Raw genomic sequence first — 17,166 nt, forward strand, 5'->3', positions numbered from 1 at the left:
AAAAAATCTGACAATTGCGTTCCTTCCAAACATTCCACATGATATATGTGGCCATTCCATTGAAGGACTGTCTACTTTCTTTTGATACTGATTTATTTGCCGCCTCCCACCATTTGTTGATGCTGTCAAAATTGGTTGAAAGAGCTTGCTTGCACGTATTGAGGCCTTCCCATAATGACACTTGACTTCAAACCGCTTGAGCAAATGGGCATGTCAGGCAGAGGTGCATCCCTGTTTCCATTGGCCCATTGCAAAGAACACAAGAATTTTGGTGCGAACACCCTCTGAGCACAAAATTATCTGAGGTGAGGATCTTGTTCTGGATTAGTATCCGTGCGAAAAGTGTGTATTTATTCATGACCTTGGTGTGGCGGCGTCTATATGACCCGATAAATTGGGCACGATATGAATATTTTATGGTGTATTGCCCGTCGGCTGTCTATTTCCAACTAATTTGGTCCTCAATATCTGGCTGCAAATGAACTTGTTGCACACGTATCCAAAGGGAGACAAATTCCTCGACATGCGTAGCGGTCATTACTTTGTTACGTAGGGCCCCGATCCAAGTATTATTTCTCAACTCTTGTTCAAGGGTTTTATTTTTCCTTTTGACCGGTTCGAAGAGGTGCGGTGCGAGATTTTTTGGGGCCTCACCATCTAGCCAGCTATGGTGCCAGAACTTCATTTTATTTCCATTGCCAACTGAAACATTGTTGGAGGCATTGAAGAGGAAGCGGCCAGACTCATTGCATGGTACTTCTAAACCGGCCCAAGACTTGTCATCCAACGTCCATTCTTGCCAACAACCATCGTATATGCAGGGCTTGCCCAAATCTATCGAGGTCGAGTACACCAAGTCCGTCCAAATCTTTAGGTTGGCTGACAGTTTACTAAACATTAGTGTTGTCAACCCCCTTCCAAAGGAAGGAGCGACGGATCTTGTCTATTTGTTTCATTGTCAAGTTGCTAGAGGAAAGATGGTGAGATGATACCCTTATCACCAGAGGTTTCTCTCGAAGCCTCTCTGTCGGTGATTGCAGAGAGGTTCGCCCGACGGCGGATTTGCTGTTTCCCTCTGCCTCTGATGGCCTTCTTGGCCTCGGAGGCGAGGGGTGTATTCCCGTCCGGCGATGTAGATAAGGGTCCTTAGGGTTAGTGTTTGGTTTTTCCATCGTGCTCGTGTGGTGGAGGATGCACAACACATGTGGCATAAAGTCCTCCGGCCCTCTCTCCACCTTGTCGTTACTCACTCCAGTGCCGGCGATGGACTTTTGGGGTTTGGGCTCGTCGGATTTGGAGATCCACATCTTTACGAGCCTTGTACTAGAGTTTGGTGTCATCAGGCTTTGCCGGCGGCACTATGCAAGTAGACTTCCAGGGAGGCTCACTACGTGAAAAGAGGGTTATTGGTAATGGGCATAGAATCGCATTGGTAACGGGCATAGCATGTGTTACCAATGTTGGGTTACTAATAACCAATTATCAGTAATGAGCAAATGCCCGTTACTGATAACAGTCATTGGTAATGAGTATTAAGTCAATGCCCGTTACCAATAATAGAATATCAGTAACGGGCATCAATTACATCTATTACCAATAACAGAATATCAGTAACAGGCATCACTACGCCCGTTACGATAACAGAATATTGGTAACGGGCGTCATTACGCCCATTACCTATATGGAATTAAATACAAAAACTATATAAAAAATTCTTCTATTCCTTTATTACATCCATACACAACTACATCCAGCTAGATCCAGTTACATCCATACACATTATTTCTTCTACTTGCTCACTTCATACCTTACAGTATCCTTGTGAGTGATTGATTGGTTGTGCCATCCACTTGAAGTGCAAGTTCAGCCTTCCAGATTTGGCACCTTGCAAGATAAAGGAATCCTAGAACTCACCTTCCAGTAAAATTCTTGTGAGTGTCAAGATGCACCTCCCTATGTAACCCTAAAACAGAAATAGGTAACATTAGCACATTAGAATTACAAGACCAGACAGCAAGTTCGAGTTACTAGGAGCAATTATACCCCATCCATGCAGAGGTACTATGAGCATATCTGTGACACCCTAGGTGTTTAAAAGTCAATAATAGACACATTAGAGCAATTAGTGGAACTAATGAGTGGACAAACAAGTATTAAATGGCAACAAAAGATAAATGAAATTCAAATTCAAATATTAGTTTCACTTTGTGAGTGCAAATAAAGAGAGTGCCAACTATAATTCATGTCCAAATCACCTCACTAAAATATTGTACACTAAATCTGGTACCATTAGTAACATGTGCATAATAACTAATGGGCCCAATTTCAGCCCAATTAAGCAAATTAAAATGACTCTTTTATAGAGTTTTTGAATCTTTTAAATTAACTCACAAAATATTGCTCAAACGAAAAAGTGTATAACATGAATGTTGTATATCTCGAAAAACTGAACAAAAATGGTATTCAAAAGTTTTTCATTTGAAGGCAAGAAGAAGGAGAAAAATTGAAATTACGAAACTGAGCTGAACTTCGCCTTATTAACGAAAGTGCCCTCGCCGGATTTTCTTCACGGCGTTCGTACGCCGGCGCGCCGGGGACGACAAACCCCTCCGGGTTTGCTCGATTCTGCCCCTGGTTTTGTCCCCTAGACACCACAGCTGGCCTCGCGAGCTGCCCACACGCATCCAGGACCACTTGGCCGGGCGCCACGAGGTCACCAACGCATGAAACGTCGCCGCCGTCGCCTGACGCCGCCGGTCGATGCCGTTCGTCGCCCAAACGCCAAACCGGCCTCCCTAAGACGGTGCGATGCATCCCAGGAACCTCCACCAGCTTCTCCGTTGCCTATAAAAGGGGTAGACTCCCCTGCGTGCGCGCACACCGCCGCCCACCTCCATTGCCGCCGGCGAGCAGAGCTCGCAGCGGACCGGCCACCTCGCCCCCACATTCTTCAAAAAATCCCCTCCAAGGCCTTCTCCATGTCCTCCTTAAGCTCCCAAGCCCGGCCGCCTGACCCCTGCGTGGAGCCGCCGCCTCGGACAACCATTCCGCGACCCAAGACCACCTAGAGGTAGCTCTCGACGTCCTCATGCTTTCCCCTAGGGGGGTCCTCGCCGCAAGCGAGGCATCTTGTCGGAAATCGGGGTGCCAGTTCCTCCCCTGTTCTGAATAGTCCGCCCAGGGACTTCTCTTTAAAAGAAACAAAGATTTCAGGGGTCTAAGCGAAAAATGTTTATGAACCAATAACAGAAAACTTTGAAAATGTGTATAAATTCGTAAAAACATCAGAAAAATGCAAATCCAACTGTTCTGGAATCCTTAGAACAAGAACTACAACTTTTGTTAGTCACATATTCATATTTTGCTTCTATTTTAAATAGCTCATATTTGTTCTAGGAGTTGTGCTCATCAATTATGGGCGATTTTTGGCTATTATGTGTCTCATGCTGTTTCTAGTGTCTGATAAAAATTTGAACCCTAATGGACTTCATTTACTTGCAAAAAAACCCAGGATTCCTAGATCTACTAGTTTTGTTCATGTATTTCTGGAAGAAATATGAGTGATCTATGTATGAAACTTTTTATGTGCATCCATGTCACTAAATCCTTATTGTTATCAAAGTTTGGGAAATGTTAGATTTGGTTTACTATATATTGGATTTTATGCTTGTTAAATAGGCTTATGTAGCGAAAATGGCCTCTCATGCCATATTTCAATATAATGTTTTGGTAATTGATATAGACAACACAACACTTGGACTAATATGATTGTTAAGATGACCATTCTCAGGCTTTTAGGTTCAAGTGATGACAAAGAGAATATAGGCATAGCTAGATCCGAAGGGCCGCACCTACGGTGGTTCCGCTAGGACAAGAATTGAAGAGACCATGAAGAAATCCAAGTCGAAAAGATCAAAACGAAGACAATTTGCTATCACCGGTTAAACCGATGATGAGCAAATTGCACTCATCGGTGCAATGAATACAGAAGCTGCGAGCTAGGGTTTGGCACCGGATTAACCGGTGTTGGGTGTTTTACACTCACCGGTGTAATGGACTTGGAGGCCGAAGAAGCAGCAGGAGTTTTACAGGCACCGGTTAAACTGGCGATCAAGGCAAAGTGAACGTCGGTGTAGTTATCCAGAGAGTTGGTTTTCGGGAACTCTGGGACAGCTACATGCACCGGTTAAACCGGCGATGAAGATACATTCACCGGTTGATTACGTCGGTTGATTAAGGTAGCCATTGAAGTATAACGGCTAGTTGGAAAAAGGTGCTCACCGGTTAAACCGGTGATGACACAAAGTGGATCATCGGTTTAACCGGTGATAGCGCTTTTTGTCAGCCACTTTTCCAACGGCTCTTTTGGGGTGTGTGGGCTATATATACCCCCCAAGGCCAGTTGTTGCATACGGTTGGACGCCAGAAAAGTTGAAGGAAGTGTTGCCCAAGCAAACTATCATCTCCAACCATCCTAGCAAAGCTTAGTGTCATATCTAGCTTGTGAGAAGCTTTGAGAGAGTGCTTTGTGCACTTGTATAGGGATTAGTTCTTGCGAGAGCTCCCTTGAGCAAAGTCTTGCTACGGCAAGCAATCGTGTACTCGTCGTGTGACCCTCCGACTTGGTGTGGAGAGGCAACGACACTTTGTGCGGGCAAGGAGACCCCTCTTGGTGAGAAGCTCCAATAGTGAAGATGGTGCCGTTGGTGACGCTTTGAGAGAGACGATGGCGGTGGCCTTGTCTTGGTGACTTGGCGCCACTTAGCCTTTGCTTGCCGAAAGCCTTGGTGGCGAACGCAAGACGGTGATCAAGCGAAGAGACTTGGCATCACACTTGTTCTTGTTGGATAAGTGGCCGTGGACGTAGGGAGGGACTTGGTGTCCTAACCGAACCATGTTAAATCGTGTGTCTTGGTGTCTTCACGAGAGTTTGCATATTTTCTCCCTTACCTCTTTACTTACCGTATTAAGTTTCCGCATTTACTCTATCTTGCGTGCCTTTACTTTCTTAGTTAGTTTGATTAGGATTGGCTATAGGTTGCAAGTCTTTTAGGGGTAAGTAGAGAGTAGCATAGATAAACCTTAGTCATAACTAGCATGTGTAAGACGTGTTAGGTTTATCTCATGCAAATAGATTGAGCCCTAGGATAGAAAGCGATTAGCGACCCTATTCACCCCCTCCCCCTCTAGGGTCGGACACCCCAGTGATCCTTACAGCTTATTTCATGATAAATAGTTCTTGTGCTTAGAAAAATCTGAGATTATTTTTGGATCTCTACTTTGGTCGTATATGCATGTCTGTAAAGTTTGAGCTCCAGTTGATGAGTAGAACTGTAGATGTAAATCATGCATGATATACCATTGCTAGTTTTGTTCATTTCATTCTGGATGAAATCTTGCATGTATGATGTTGATTTTTGGATCCATGTCTATTCGGTATGACTAGATGCTGTAGAAAAAGTTTGACATGCTATACTGGTCATTTTATTTTTCAAAACTTTATACAAGCTTATGCATAGTTTATTTCATAAGTAAATGTACTGTTTGATTTAATGCTTTATATTTTTACTGAAGCATCTATAGACCTAAACTAAGCTGTGATAAAAGTTGATGTCCATAAGCCTTGCAAAACCCTCAGTAGAATTTAAGTTTGATAAATGCATGTTAACGTTGTCAATTTTATATCTCCTGTTATATGCACAGTTTAATCCTGGAAAAATTACAGTAGTGAGAATATCATGTCTAGATGTTGCTGTTAAATTTTGAGCTCCGGAATCCATGCATAGCAATCTGTACAAAATTATGAAGTTTCTAGTATAATCTGAGTTAGTGAATTTTCATTCTTAGATATTCCTGTTATTTGCTGAAAATTTTACTGAACATTCTAGAGTATCTGATTTTCTTGATGTAAAATTTGCAGTACCAGTTTGTGTTTATAACTTCTGTTACGATTTAAGTAAATGTCTTTATGTTTCTAGTCTAGAAATTAAACCCCCAACACAGCTCATTTTATAAAGTAAAGTAAATATAAGTACTACTATATAAATGATTGCCCATGAACATGTATTTAAAATTTAATTACTGAAATCAACTGTTATGTTGGACTACAACTTTATCGTGAAGCAAAGAACATTTATATCGATTTGTAGCACATAATCTCTGCATTCATATAGAAACGGTAAATCTTGTTGACGGTGATTACGAGCTGATTTCCACATGTGTTGCTACTTCGGAGAGTGCTACTCTTAATTGTAATAACTTGAACCAAGACCTGGGCCAAGCCCCAGAAGAGACACAGGCTAACAGTGCTCAAGAAGGCAAGCCCCGGTGCATTTAAATCCTATTATTTTCACCTATTCATTCATGTATATATGTGTTGTAATAATTTATTTATTTGCGCATTTAAGTTCTCAGGCGTTGTTTGTAACCGTAGATGCATGTTCCTAGATTCCGATGAAATGCTCCCCGGTTTATCTCGACTAGAAGCATGGCTAATAGGACCGTTAAAAGTCGAGTAGTTTCCTGCTACTCGCGAGATGATAGGAGTTGAAATGCTTTTACATTCTGCAGTAATATAAGGACCACGGGCAGGGATGTGGTACTTGTGATTCCCTGCCTGTGTAGTGACAGAAATGTTAATTTCACGGTGTGTGGCACATTTCGTTAAGCTTTTAAAAGTACTAGCCACATGCCAAGAAATATGGTAATCAGTAAGCTTAAATACCTGATTGGACCAGCGGGTGTGTCGGTGTTTACCACCAAGCCTGCTCAGGGATACCCGTAGGGTTATAGGTAGGGATCGACTGCTCTGGAACTCGATGGTGCAAGGAACACAAAGATTTAGACAGGTTCGGGCCGCGAGTTGCGTAATACCATACGTCCTGTGTGATTGTTTGTATTGCTTTAGGTGTTGATGTGTTTTGAGGGGGTCCCTGCCCGCCCTTATATATCCAGGGGACAGGGTTACAAGGAAAGTCCTAGCCGAGTACAGTTGGAATCCTACTACAACACAATCGGGTAGTTTCCTTGTACTGCGGCTAGTTCTACACCTGTTCGAGTAGTTACAAGAGAGGTAAGGTACATTCATGAGCTATCCCTTACTCTAGAACATTCTATGTCTATAAACAGTCCCGCTGCCCCAGGTCTGACAAGCCCCCGAGCTCTTTGTAGCCGAGTCCTGCTGGCGTCGTGTACTTAGGAAACCGTCTTCGATTACTTCAAGTAGTCAGAACATTCTTCTGGTCGCTTCTGGGCCTTCCTTCAGGTATGTCTAGTAGTTCTCCAAGTACTCGCGGTTGCTCGAGGCTATGAGGTGCTCAAGCCCCAAAATCTTATCATATATGATGCGCGAAGTACTTGCGCTCCATATGGAGTAGCCCCCGAGTCTTAGGTTGAATCGCAGAATCAGGCTGAGGGTCACTTCAGTCTCTCTTCATTCATTATTTTCCAAAAAAATTGAAAAATAGATCTTTGATGCACATATCCCACAGCCCCAGAGCCTTAAATCAAAATACCATATCTTGCGAGTAGCCCCCGAGCAAAGATTTGGAATTAATGATCTAAGACGTGACATCAGATTTTATTACTAAGAATATCTGCAGGTTTAATCAGATCTGATATCCAAAAAGATACTTTTTTCGGGTAATATCCCAGAAAAATGATAGGATTGGATATGCCACACTGATTGCACCCGTAATATCCTCAAAAATAGAACCTGGCATGTTTATCTCTTTACTATACGCTCACATGGGAAATCACTATGTGGAGAATCTGCACTATTACACTCATGACTGTTGTCCCTGTAGCATCACGTGTTGTCCTCCAGTGAAACCCACGCGGCTATATAAGGTGGGTGAGAGGCGTTTGCCAGAAGCACAAAAAATCTGAAGCCATGGCTCGCCTTTGGTATTCTTGCTCTTGCCCTCCTGAAATTTGTGTAGTGCGTTCCAGCAAAAGATGCTTGAAGAGAACTTGCGAGTGACAAGAGAAGTCCCTGCTACCTCATCCTGTAACCCTGCTTCTCTTAGCGGATTCATGCTGGACATCATGTCCTTGCATATTCCAATGAGGTAGGTTCTCGGAGGACGAGTGGCATCTGGTTGTGTCATACTCTTGTGGTTCCCAGGTTATGGGTGCCTAAGAACTGACATCTCTGGGAAAGAGACTTAATCTTGTCACAACGTATTCAGGGAGAAGGTGAAATTCCTTTGCAAGATGTTACAAGAGATCTTGCGAGGCGATTACTGTAATCTGCCTCCTTACTCTTGAAACTTTTCTCCCAGAAAATGAGTATTATTGTTACCCTAATGGGAATAACAAGTTTGTATTTTGTCACGGTCTCGGGCCGATCTAGCTGCAGCAGGCCTCGCCCAGGAGATCCAGGAGGTGTGTGTGCAGGTCCGAGTAGTTTTACAATGTCGAGTGCATTCCTCTTTTCTGGAATGTAATCCCAGAAGAAGGAAGGTTAAGTCGAGTAATTGTTAAGGGATGTGAGTGTTTTCTTTTTTTCGGAATGTAATCTCAGAAAAAAGAAATGTCTCAGAAATTCCCGCTTTTACCATAAACGGTAACTGACTCTTAAACTTTTAGGTATTTACTGTTTTGCCACCGCTACTATTATAAAATGAAATGGTAAATCTAGGTTTTTACCCCACCGGCCGTGTTGGTATTTCTTAACTCTTGCAGAGAAGTCCGCAAGCGCACAGAAATACCGTTGTAGCACTTCACCCGGGAGTATTCAAGGTATCGTATTTTCCACGAGGAACCAAGGTGTAATGGTCTTTGAGCTAGTTCACCCAGGAGAACAAGAGGTAGGATAGCGTAGGCAGCATGGTTTATCTAAGGAAAAAGATCAAGGTAGGCTACGCTCTGCTGCTATTTGTTTACTTCGGGCACCAGTCTAACCCTAGTCTGCCAGGGACCTCCAGTATTGCTCTATGTCGATCCCAGGCGGGGGGGGGGGGGAGTACACTAACCACGCAGACTGTCTCCGTAGCGGACGGACAGGGCTATCACCACCTGCCGTCTACCCCACAATGCCAACTGAGCTCTAGACAAACAAAGGTAATCTAGGGCCTAGACACCACGTCTAATCCTTCGATTACTACTCTAGCGGTGATCAGGGTTTACCCGTCTTTATCAGGGGCCCTCTACTAGAGTATCTGTCACAAGAATAGATGATGAACCCACAAATGAATAACAACAGAGAATAACTTTACCAAGAACATAACCAAAAGATAAACTCAGGTACTTACTCAAATGATTCACACCTGTCGAGGTACAAGCCGAAGAAGGATGCCGACAAGCCCGGCATTCCTCCCCACTTCTCCTCACACACTCCCTATCATAATCTACATCTTTTCCCCACCAAAGTGTATCTTCAATTGTGTTGTTGTGTGATGAATGGGGGGCTCTCCTCCTACTTATATAGCCTCTCCAAGGGTGGATCCCCGGTTAGACTTGCGAGGTGGTACTATGCACATCCGGGATGGATGTAGGGGAGCCGTGGGAGACTGCTGGAGAAAGCTAGGCCTGAATGGGACCAACAAGGGGTCGGCCGAACCCTTTTTGTGTCCTTTTGGGCTCATCTTCGGTCGGTGTATTCCTTGTGGGCTCCTCGTGGGGATCGCGGTGTGCATTCCAGTAGATATGTGGGTTTGGCATGTCATTTGGGCCCTAGGATCCTTGTGTGCGCTGCTGTGTTCATCGGAAGTTTCTTTTCTCTTGGGCTTGGGCTAATTTGCTTCAGGATGTAGGTCCTCTAATTCTCGTGCTCGCATAGAACGCTTCTGATGTGTACTTTTCCCTTTGTTTGAGCATGGTTTTCACCCGAATGCAGACAAGGCTTCCTGTAAACAATGATTCACCAAAACTTGTGGAAATGATTAGTATCAAGGTCCTTATTCTAGTTTGGTGTTTGTTTTGGCACAAATCTTTGCAAGAGTTGATGGTCATTTTTAGCACTTAAGGACCGTCAATAAGACCCCCACACTTAGCCCTTTGCTCGTCCTCGAGTAAATGTTGAATGACTAATGTGGATGCAACTCCTTTGAATGTAACCTGCATACAAGTTATTCCAAACTTCTTCCAATCCTTGTGAAACTTTTGAGTGGCTACCATGATCTCTTGGGTAATTGAAGAATGGAACAACATAGAATTCAGGTTCCTTGGTCTTCCTGCATAGAAACTTGGGTTTTTATTTTTGAATAGAAAGAGTAGTCTTGCTCCTCAAATTATTCTCTCGAATCACTCTTTATGTTTCAAATCCTCACCAAGGCAATGTTGTTGCCTTCTTTTCTCCTATTATTTAATCAGGATTATGTGGAGCTCAGGATAGGAGTAGAGAGGCATGCTTGTTTTGCTTGTGTTGCTAAGTCAAAGTCAAGATCCAAAAAGAAACGAGTCATAAACCTTGATCAAGATGTGCAAGTGTGTGGTGATATATTTTTTTTTCTTTTTGGGTGAAGGATGTATGAACTCCTTTTCATGAACCATCTTTCTCCTTTATTTTTCTTGGATGTGGGTTATCTTTTTCTCTTCTTTTTTTTTCTTGACATGCCTTTTGGGCATGTGGCATACCTTCTTTGGGTATATATCTTTTTTTTCTCTTTTTTTTTCATTGTCATGCCTTGTGGGCATGTGGCATACCTTCTTTGGGTATGCATCTTTTATTTCTTCTTCTCTTTTTTTTTTGTATAGCCCACATCCGAAGGGCAGGCCTGGTGCAGCGGTAGAGCCTACCGTCTGTAATCGGAAGGTCCCGGGTTCGAGCCCTAGCCTCTGCACATTTGTGTGGGTAAGGCTTGGGGCTTAAAGACAACCCTTCCCCAGACCCCGCACAGTGCGGGAAGCCTACGGCACTGGGTACGCCCTTTTAGCCCACATCCTTGATGGTAACTTTAGAGAGAGAGAGTCATGGTGTGACTTGGAGTTTTATTTTGTGGTGGATGGAAGTGCTTGCTATCTTCCAGTGTAGAAGTATAGCATATGAGTGGGCATGTACGTGATCTTGATCATGGGAGTATGAAAAGTTTCTAACATGGGTCGTAGAATTTGACAAAGCTCAAAGCAAAAGGCAAGCTGCAAAAGGTTTTTCATGATTTGAGGAGACAAGCTATTGCTAATTTTTTTTGGAAAATAAATCCCAAGTTCTTTGCAAGGAAAAATATGGTTCCCTTCGTCCAATCATATCACATTAGTCAATTACTTAGATAGCATGGGTTCACTATGAAAATATTGGTTCACAAGAAATAGAAGAAAAGTGAGGAATAAAGAGTATGCAAGATTATTCATGGAAGTGCATGGAGTGCATAGGGAGGATTAGCAAGGTTCATTGAGTTTAGTTTTTATGATCAGCAAAGAAATTATTTAAACTCAAGAACTTAGGGAGGTTAAGGGAGTATGTGAAAGGTGATTTGCACATACCATCGTTGAAGAATGAAGAAGCGTGAAACAAAGGGAGTCAGCAGTGGCTTGGTCGAACCAAGGGTTCGGCCATCCTTCCCTGGTTTCCTTCCGTCCTGTTCTTTAGCGTGTTGGACCGTCGATGTTGTGCATTGTATTTGGGGGAGAGATCTCGAACAGTTTTGCAATTGGTGATTTGGAGAGATCTCCCCCACACTTATTCTTGTACCTGCTTTATTCAAAAGAAAAACAAGAGTGGAAACAAGAAGGGACTCTGCTGGGGTTGAACACCAGGGAGTCTAAACTTTATTGAATAAAAGAATGCTTTCATTGGAAATACTAAGGGTTTTTTTATTAATTTCAAATCTATTTTTTAAATTTTAATATGTATATGTATTTTTTTCATGGCAAGCTAAACATGAATGGGTAACTTATCTGGGTGGAAACATGAGGCAAAGATGCACGAGGTGTGTGGGATACTTATCTGGAAGAACTCGCCAAGCAATGAACAAAGATGCAAGCGTACATGAAGCAAAACTTTGCATTTGTTCAGCTTGGTTCCATGTGCATTTGCCTCCCCATTGGACCATGGAGCGATGTGTTGGAGTTATGTACGCTACTCCTTGTGTTTTTTTTCGTTCCTGCAAAAGGTTAGTGGACAACAAATACTCGAGAGATGCATACAAGACTTTATTTTTGGATTTGTTGTTCACATCCATGCTTTAGCGAGAATTCAAATTCAAAAGATTTAGTTGGCATGGATCCCAAAATTCTTGCCATCATTTTATTTTATTTTGAGACAGAAACTTTGGAAGAGAGATTTTTTTTACTGCTCATCATTTTTTAGAAAAGCTCCAACAAGGCTGAGTTAAAGTTGCATAGACATGACAAAGGGCCATTTTGACAAAATACTCACTATGATCTGAAGGGTGATTTGTACATCCTTTGCATGTTTTGCAACCTTTTTTTTTCAAAGTGCATCCCGGGCCTTACCCATTTAGCTTGAGGACTTACCCATTTGATTTGAAATCTTCCTGCAGGGGTTAGTCCGCAAAAGATATACCTCCAAAGTCTATGATCGTATTAACTCTGACGATTCATTAATCAAACTCGACACCATGTCTTATTTGATCAAAGAAAGCTATTTTAACCTAAGCACCATTCTTAATTTAAAAAGCCTATGGATGCCTCACATGCAGAAACATCCAAACCAGAGCATACAAAAATGGACAAAGGAAGCATGCACTTATAAGACCAAGCTAAGCTCATGAAGAGATAAACATGGGTAAACGACAGGTGAACATTTTCTTACCTGTGCACGTACCTGAGTATTCTTTCTGGCAGTCTTATGTGATGGAAGTACTGAAGTTGCTGCAATGGTGGCATGGTCACGAATGGTTATCAATTATTCCTCCATGTTTATGTAGGCTGAAGCGGAGGAAGGTACGTAGACCATGCCGACTCAGGTGGACAACAAGGCTAGATCTTACGCACGGAAAGTTTGAAGCGGATCATGGGCCTTGGTGTCTTGTTCGTGGGCACAATGCTCCAAGGTTGGGGACGCAAAGTATACCAGCAAGTGCCAATTGGAATGGAGCAGCGAAGGCCTAAGAGCGGAAGAGGAGCAACTCCTCTTGCTTGAATGCGCGCAGGAGCTGCTAAAGCGAGGCTATGCAAAGATTGAACTGGATGAGAATTATGGGCAGGCTATGCAAGCATGAATGAGAGCTAGGCGGCGGGATGATATCTATTAGCATGCAATGTAATGGTTTGGAGGCACGAATATAATGCAACCTCTGTCCATGTGGGGTCTGCTAGCTCACTCTCACTCCTTTTCTCTCTCTCTCTCTCACTCTCTCTCTCTCTCTCTTTTTCTCTCTTACTATCCTTCTTTTTTTTCTTTTATTTTCACTAATATATTTTCTCTCTTTTTTTTTCTTTTTTTTTCTTTTCAGCAAGGCAGAACCAGCACCATCCTTGGTATGGAATGAACCTGTTGCGGGGTGCTCACCAATCTCCACCACACTTGGACTTTTGTGCCTTACAACACCAAAAGCCAAGTGTGTGATGTCAGTATCTCCAAGTGTATTCCGCCAACTGGAGGTACCAAGTGTGTAGTTGGTGCAGTTCTCATGTCCTCGTGCATCGCATGCCCCTCGTCCTGAAATGGTTAGTTACAAAGAATACCCGAAGGTGCATACAAACTGACAACATGTTCTTGGTTTTTGTTTGTTTAGTAGAAAGATTTTTTTTTGAAAGATCCGGGCTACCTCCCGGTAGTGCTTGTTTATGATCACAAGCTCGGCCATGGGGGTTTTCTTGTTGCAGCCACGATAGGTGATGTAAACCCCAACTACACCACCGATTGTCGTTCCATCGATTCTAGCTACAAGGTTAGTGCCAAAGTGCAACAAGATGTGCAAAATTTTTGATAACCATGAGCATTTACATCCAACCATAAGAACACAGATTTCTAAAAAGGATGTAAAACTTGTTGCACTTCACTAGCACAAGGGGGTGATGAATCTGGAGATTCATGAGAGTGACCTTGGGATTTTTTGAATAGCGGAACTCTCATGCTCATGAAAAAGGATCTCATCTTTATGGGGCTCCAAATTCGATCACGAAGATTGTTCATGGCCCTTGAGTTCTTTAAAGAACATCAAGATAGGAGTGTGAGGGCCAGAGGAACAATGTTTAGGAGGTGATGGTTGCTTGGAGGAGAAAGGGCAACAACGATGGGTTCAAGGAAATCACCTCCTCGAGGTGTCACCATTGGGAATTTTGGTTAAAATTGTGGTGACACCTGATCTCGATCCCTTCTGAGATAGCTTAATAAGGTTTAGCTGGTGCTAAAAACTCCTCACCTAAGAAGGTGAAAGCAAAAGGTCTGGGCGACGAACTAGCACCAGCAACGAGATCGTTCAAAACATCCACTTCAGTTCCTTGAATGCGGCATTGAGTGGTTTAAGAATGGGTGCGAATCTGAATTTCTTCAGAAGAAAAACTCCCCATCTTTTGACCACTCTTTGCACAAAATGGTCGTTAAACCCCTCGAGGTTTCTTTCTGGAAGCACTAAGGTCTGGAGGGATCTCTGGAACTGGTGGTTTGTCTTGGGAAGGATAATTCGAGGTTTTCTTTAATTTCAAAAGGTTTTTCCTCGAATTCACAACGGAACTCCGAACAAATCGAGGACATTCATGGCCCCATAATGAAAGAGGATGTGTAACTCTGTGGGCCATATGAACGATCCCAAATTCGGATCCCGAGGTAAATGAGTTTCTTTTGACTCATCCCCTCCTTAGGTGGAAAGCCTTGCGTTTCAACAAAGATGAATGTGATCACAAAGCAATACATCCTAAGCTTCCAATAGAAGTACAAATGATACAAAGAGTGATTGTAACTTCTATCAGGCATCAATCAAAATCAAGGAGTAAGATGTGAATTTTGAACCACTTGATTTTGATTGGCATTGATCGGTAATCGAGAACAAGAATGTGAGTTTGGTTCACTCGATTCGATCGGCATAGCCCCTATGCTCCCTTGACCAAAGATGAGTCCTACGGACTATGACACGGTGGTCAATGTCGAGGCATATTCCTAGGTGGAAACACCTCGGATGTTACCCCCGACACAGGAACATGATGGGCTTCTTCTCTCTCTCTCTCTCTCTCTCTCTTTTGGTTTATTCCGTTCCTTTTTTTTCATAGTGCCTCTTCCCTGAGATTTTTGGTTGAAATAGATGAGTCATAAAAATATGGTCCTCTTATTCCAACCACCCTCTAGACATGGTTCAGAGGAAGAATTTAGGAAGAAGGCACTATAAGGGAATCTGGGCGGTTGGACCTACATGAAGTACTTTTGCCCAAGATTCCTGCTGTTCAGGAGAGGTACCCTCAGCAGATTGAGATGAAAGCTCGAATTCTACTGGTGATAATCCTCGGTTGCTCAATGCACTCTCCTCCTAATGGGGTATCGTTATGAAGATTGACGAGGGAGTAGTTTCTCAGATAAGATCCAAGATTTCCTTCCCTCAAGTTGGATCTTTAAGCAAAAATGAGCCTTTGGAGAGATCGTCAAGCCGTAGGCAAGCATGACCAAGCTCATGCTATGCCTAACGATTCCTCCTCGTGAGGGTTCTCATAGCTTAACCCTTGAGAAGGAATTTTCCTGAACTAGCGCTATGAGAGTGAGATGAATCTCCTAGCCGGATGAGGAATGAGTTCCTAAAATGATGGCTGTAAAGATTCACCCCAAAGGGTCAAAAGGTTTGTATAAGGATAACCTTTCTGGGGTAGTAGGGGTAGAGTTAGAGATAAGAAAATAAAAAGGAGACGAAGATAATTTGGTAGCGGGGGTGACGGTAGAAGAAAGAGAAAGAAAAGATTTTTTTTAAGATACAAGGGTGAACTGTTTTCGGAGACAACTACAGCAACCATTCCCCGGTAACGGCGCTAGAAATGCTTGTTGGTATTTCTTAACTCTTACAGAGAAGTCCGCAAGCGCATGGAAATACCGTTGTAGCACTTCACCCGGGAGTATTCAGGGTATCGTATTTTCCACGAGGAACGGAGGTGTAACGGTCTTTGAGCTAGATCACCCAGGATAACAAGAGGTAGGATAGCCTAGGCATCATGGTTTATCTAAGGAAAAGGATCAAGGTAGGCTACGCTCTGCTGCTATTCATTTACTTCAGGCACCGGTCTGACCCTGGTCTCCCAGGGACCTCCAGTATTGCTCTATGTCGAACCCAGGTGGGGGGGGGAGTGCACTAACTACACAGACTGTCTCCGTAGCAGACGGACAGGGCTGTCACCACTGCCGTCTAACTCACAATGCCAGCTGAGCTCGAGACAAGCAAAGGTGGGCCTAGACACCACGTATAATCCTTCGATTACTACTCTAGCGGCGATCAGGGTTTACCCGTCTTTATCTGGGCCCTCGACTAGAGTATCCGTCACAAGAACGGATGATGAACCCGCAAACGAATAACAACAGAGAATAACTTTACCAAGAACATAACCAAAAGATAAACTCAGGTACTTACTCAAATGATTCGCACCTGTCGAGGTACAAGCCGAAGAAGGATGCCGACAAGCCGGCATTCCTCCCCACTTCTCCTCACACACTCCCTATCCTAATCTACATCTTTTCCCCACCAAAGTGTATCTTCAATTGTGTTGTTGTGTGATGAATGGGAGGCTCTCCTCCTCCTTATATAGCCTCTCCAAGGGTGGATCCCCGGTTAGACTTGCGAGGTGGTACTATGCACGTCTGAGATGGATGTAGGGGAACCGTGGGAGACTGCTGGAGAAAGCTTGGCCTGAACGGGCCCAACAATGGGTCAGCCGAACCCTTTTTGTGGCCTTTTGGGCTCATCTTCTGTCGGTGTATTCCTTGTGGGCCCTCGTGGGGATTGTGGGGTGCATTCCTGTAGATATGTGGGTTTGGCATGTCATTTGGGCCCTAGGATCCTTGTGTGCGTTGCTGAGTTCATCAGAAGTGTCTTTTCTCTTGGGCTTGGGCTAATTTGCTTCAGGATGTAGGCCCTCTAATTCTCGTGCTCGCATAGAACGCTTCTAATGTGTACTTTTCCCTTTGTTTGAGCACGGTTTTCACCCGAATGCAGACATGGCTTCCTATAAACAACAATTCACCAAAACTTGTGGAAATGATTAGTATCAAGGTCCTAATTCTAGTTTGGTGTTTGTTTTGGCACAGATCTTTGCAAGAGTTGATGGTCATTTTTAGCACTTAACGAC

Source organism: Panicum virgatum, chromosome 8N, assembly GCF_016808335.1.
Source record: "Panicum virgatum strain AP13 chromosome 8N, P.virgatum_v5, whole genome shotgun sequence".
Lineage (NCBI taxonomy): Eukaryota > Viridiplantae > Streptophyta > Magnoliopsida > Poales > Poaceae > Panicum > Panicum virgatum.